The 5,170-nt window shown below is 43.9% G+C and overlaps 1 protein-coding gene across 1 annotated transcript in view; it reads right to left on the reverse strand.

Annotated features, from left to right (window-relative positions):
- Window positions 1–4,202, reverse strand: part of RNF141 (ring finger protein 141) — a 56,036-nt gene extending 51,834 nt beyond the window's left edge. Inside the window, exon 1 of the mRNA XM_006873007.1 lies at window positions 4,168–4,202. The gene's annotated coding sequence lies outside the window, so the exon portion shown is untranslated. The remainder of the gene's footprint in view (window positions 1–4,167) is intronic.
- Window positions 4,203–5,170: the final 968 nt, after the last annotated feature.

Here is a 5,170-nt window from a genome sequence, read left to right on the forward strand (position 1 = left end):
GCTTTTCCATCTTCTCTTTCCACAGATGTAGTCTATCTGATTTCTGTGTGTTCCATCTGGCGAGGTCCATGTGAGGTCCCTAGGTGGTAGAAATGGTTAATGGGCTTAACTGCAAACCAAAAGGTGGGAGATTGGAATCCATCCAGAGGTGCCTTAGAAAACAGACCTGGTGATCTACTTCCAAAAAATCAGTCATTGAAAAAACATGGAAAAGGAGGCTGGGGAGAGTCTAGTCATACAACTTGAACAGCATAGTCAGGGTCACTGAATTATACCTAGAGTGACTGTGGAATCGGTGTTACGTTCTGCTGTGTATATTTTCAAAAAAAAAAAAAAAAAAGGCCATTTCAAAATCTCTAGAGAGCACAGTTCTACTCTGACACACATGGGGGGGTCACCCTGAGTTTGACTGGACGTATGTGACATAGTGAATTATTTAATGTCTATTCTAACCACTGTCTTTGTCATTCCCACCAAACGACTTTTTCTTGGTGAATTTGGGTAAGAGAAAGTGGGGAAAGATACTGATGGATTATATGACTCAGGTATGAGAGACTGTGAAAAGGGCTAATTGTGATTTGTTAATTTTGCAACCCTGCTGAGTACAAAATGAGCCCTCAAAGAAGTAGGAGGAGGGATCCCACTACCATTGAGAAGAAAGAACCAGGAGTGGAGCATGTCCCTTGAACTCGAATCCTTTCATTGAACCTCCCAATCCAGGGACAAAATACTGTGGTAGAGGAGCAGCAGCAGCAATAGAACTAAGAGTCAGAGCACAGACAGCACAGTGGGCTTTCCAGCCCACAGAACAAGTGAAGCGGAGTGACTCTGGGCAGGAGGCTTGTTTTCAGAGTGGGGTGCCTCTAGGCACTTGTTGTTGTTGTTATTGTTAAATCTGCTGACACCTGGAGCTAGAGCAGAGTGTGTCTTCAGGCTGAGGCTTATAGTGCAATGGAGTGCCTTTAGGCATTTATCAGCAGCCCTAACAGAGTTTATATAATACTACCCAATCAGGACAGAGGCCAGGCCAAGGGCAAGAGCCAAAGAGTGACTAGCCTTCAGGCACATGAGTAGGGGCTGTCCTGACAGGAAGAACTGTGCCCTGAGCATTTCTAATCCTGAATTGTAACCTGTTAATCTCCCCAGTAAACCTCATAACTGAGTACAGTGTCTAAATTCTGTGTGGTCATTGCACCTAGCTCAGGTGAGTAGAGAGGGCTGTGGGAGGAATGTCTGGTGACATTTTTAACAAACAACACAAGACTTGGAAAAAGATCACAGAATCTAATAATGCAATGTTGTTGTTGTTGTTAAGTGCCATCGAGTCGGTTCCGACCCATAGCGACCCTGTACAGGGTTTCCGAGGGTGTAAATCTTTACGGGAGTAGAAAGCCTCATCTTTCTCCCACGGAGCAGCTGGTAGTTTCGAACCGCTGACCTTAAGGTTTGCAGCCCGATTCGTAACCACTACGCAGATAATGCAATAGAGGAAGATAATTTGCAACTGCTGGCACAGAATGCAGCAAAAGATAAATCTGTCTGGTCAAGATTTCCCAAAACTCAGCCACCAAAATAAAAAACTAAAGAGTTTGCAATACCTGAGTTTTCAGAACTAAATTGCTAGGCCTTTCTTCTAAGAGTCCTCTGGGTGGATTCCAACCTCTAACCGTTTGGTTAGCAGTCCAGGGACTCCTCTCAAGAAATGCTGGGCACCACTGAGTCCGTTCAACTCAAACCGAGCTTGTGTAAGGTTTTTGAGGCTGTAAATCTCTACAAATGCAGAAAGCCTCATTGTTCTTCCACAGAACGGCTGGTGGATTCAAACTGCTGACCTTTCGGCTAGCAGCCCACTGTGGAACCCACTGCAGTACCAGGACACCTTCTCACAGAGCTAGAAGCTCTTAAGTTACTGTGCTACCTAAAACAAAGTTCTTTTCTAGTAAGATAATAGTGTGCTTTTCAAAAACCATTTGAAGGATTTTCTAAATAAAGAACAATTGTTATTTTGAAACTCACAAGAACACAAATAATTCCAAAAATGCAACATTGTTTAGTGGCGATACATACACTTGATCATTTCTTTTTCCAACAAATGAGTTTGTTGTGGTTCAAATATTCTTTATAAACATATAAAAATCACATCATAGGCAATCGGCAAAAAAATTTTTTTTAATCTTCTGAAAATTTAAACCATAAGCCATTCATAGAAGGATTAAAGCAAAACTGAAATGTCTGAAGTGCAACAAGAGGGCTAATTCTCTAGTCATGTAGTATTTAGGAAACCTCTCTGCAAACCTGCTTCCTATCAAACTTTTATCAACTTCTTTACTTACAAAAATACATAATTTAAATAATCACCATACTTTCATTGTCAAGTCAGCTTTAATAACAGTGATAAAACCAAAATCTAAGCCCCTGAGGATACTATTTCTCATTGCTGGCTTAAGCTCTAGATCGTAAGCAGATTATCAATTGTTCTTCAAGACAAGAAATGAAAACAGATACACAAAGTCAAACAATTAGGTCAGTCAGAGTCTGGAATGCCTATTCTGAGCTTAAAGATCCTAATCAGAAAAAAAAATTAAAGAAAAACTACAAAAGGATAGAGAGAACTGGATTTCTAACATCACCTAGTGTGCTTACTAAATATACATCCTATTTGGAAAAATACATTACAGTTGTCAGAATTCTCTCTAGATCTACTCTGCTTTTTTGGGGAGTAGGAAGGGAAGGAAATGTGCTAGCGTTTAGACAGCGAACCATGAATTATCAGGCTACAAACGGCGAATGCAAAATTCACTTACACTAAATGTCAAAGCTAACATACTTCAGAAACACACAATCAGATTCTAAAGGAAAATATTTAGAAATTAAAACCAGACACCACCAAAGGAAAGCAGGAAAATTCACACTATTTTTGAGTTCTGAATTCAGAAAGCATCATTTGTCAAAAGGGTAACTTCAATCTGTTGTTAAGTGCCATGGCGTCAGTTCCGACTCACAGTGATGCTGTGTAGGGTTTCTGAGAAGTTTGAATCGCCTATTTCCATTCAAACAGACCTTAAGCTCAAGTGCTTATCCTACAGCGCCACACCAAGACACAACTTCAACCGAGAGGTGAGTAATAGGATCTTTGGGACACTGATGTCGTTGCTGTTAAGTGTCATCGGGTCGGTTCCAACACACACCGACCCTGCAACTGGGTTTCTGAGGAGCAGCTGGTGAGCTTGAACCAACAACTTTGCGGTTCAAACGACTTTGCAGTCCAGCGCCACATCAGAATTCTGAATGAATGAAGCTTATTTTACAGCAAGAAGAATGGGAAAGGAAGAGAAAAGAATAGCTGGGGCAGAAGACGTAATGAGTTTTACAAACGAGCCAAAGGGAAGAACTGAAGGTTCTGGCATCTTGAAACATGGTAAGAATATGGAAGCAGACTGGAATTTACTACGGGGGCTAGAATTTAATCAGCAGTAGTAAATCCACATTTTGCAACACCTGACAACTAATGGAAGAAATCATTTCAAAATCTTTTAGACGATTTCTTTTCTAGAAACGACTACAGTTATTAGCAAGCAAACTCTTTGTCTCAGCCAGGTGTAAAGGTAGCTAGTTCCACAAGGAAAGGCTTTGGGAGGGGTTTTTGCAGCTGGGCTAAATTTGAAACGTAGGGCCAGACTAGGTCGACTGACGAGGTTATTTCTGGGCTAACGACCCAAGCAAAGAGTTGTTTATCAAGAAAGTCCAGTCCTGCAGAACACACGCGCAGATCAGCCATGCGCTCCGCTTTCTCACCTCAGTCCCTCCTCACGCCTCACCTGGACTTTATCTCAGCAAGTCCGGTGTCTGTCTGCGGCAATATTTAAAAAACGGTTCTAAGCCTGGGTAGGAAAAACTCACTCCTGGTTTCCTAGACCCACCCAAAAAAGTGGGTAGCACCACCTTCACCCCCAGCAACTGGAAACCTCCAGGTTGAGTACGCTAAGTCCATAGAAGGCCCTCCCAAGCCAGCCCCGCGTTCTAAGTCGACACCTGGAGACTGCGGGGGGCCGGGCCTATCTCCTCCCAAGCACCCGGCTCCGCAGTGGAGGCCAGGCGGATTTTCCACTCCCAGCCCTAGGTTCCTGAAACAGTTACAAAGGGAAGTAGCCGAAGAACGGCGCTCACCGTAGCTTCAAGGCATTTCGTTCCCCGCGGCAGCGGCAGCGGCACGCCCCAGACCTTCGCTCAGTTCCGTAGGCGGCGGCAGCTCGGTCGCACCTTAGTGACGCAATGCCCCGCCCCAGCACGTTACGGAGGAGGGAGGCTGTGCCCCAGCCATTCTCTCCGGTGCTTGGCTCCGACTCTCACCGCCAGCTGAGAGGTTAGGAGTCCCGAGGAGAGCCCTCCATGAAGACTCTAGACTGGAACGGCCGGGCTGTGGGTATCGCCTGGTACACCCCTGCCCTGTGGCACCATCTGTGGATCGGAGCTGTCGAATGCTGCGCTGGCGCCAAAGGCCCAAGTTGGTCTAAGGGATTCTGAGCCACCACTCACTATGCCTCCAAGCTCCCATGATCATAACTACACAAAGATCATCTCTTGTTTATCTTGTTTATCAGCACCACCACCATGGAAAGTAACCAGCCCAACAACGGTACGGTTGTTGCGTTGATTTTTGTTGGTTGCCGTCGAGTCGGTTCTGATTCAGAGCAATTCTATGCACAACAGAATGAAACACTGCCTGGTTCTGTGCGTTTGAGCTGCTGCCACTGTTGTCAGTCCATTTCCTTGGAGGTCTTCCTCTTTTTCGCTGATCCTCCACTTTACCCTACTCCAGGGATTGGTTCCTCATGATAATATATACAAAATATGAGACTAATCTCACCATACTGGTTTCTAAGGATCATTCTGGCTGCACTTAATCCAACATAGATTTATTTGTTCTTCTGGCAGTCCGTGGTACGTTTAATATCTTTCTTCAGCGCCATAATTAATATGCACTGATTCTCTTACATCTTTGCTTTTAAACACTTTAAAGAGATCTTTTGCAGCAGATTTGCCTAATACAATATGCTTGGTTTCTTAACTGTTGCTTCCATGGGCACTGATTGTGAATCCAAGTAAAATGAAATCCTTCACAATTTAAATCTGTTCTCCATTTATTATGATGCTGATCAGTTGTGAGAAT

This window comes from Chrysochloris asiatica, unplaced genomic scaffold, assembly GCF_000296735.1.
Source record: "Chrysochloris asiatica unplaced genomic scaffold, ChrAsi1.0 scaffold00219, whole genome shotgun sequence".
Taxonomy (NCBI): Eukaryota; Metazoa; Chordata; class Mammalia; order Afrosoricida; family Chrysochloridae; genus Chrysochloris; species Chrysochloris asiatica.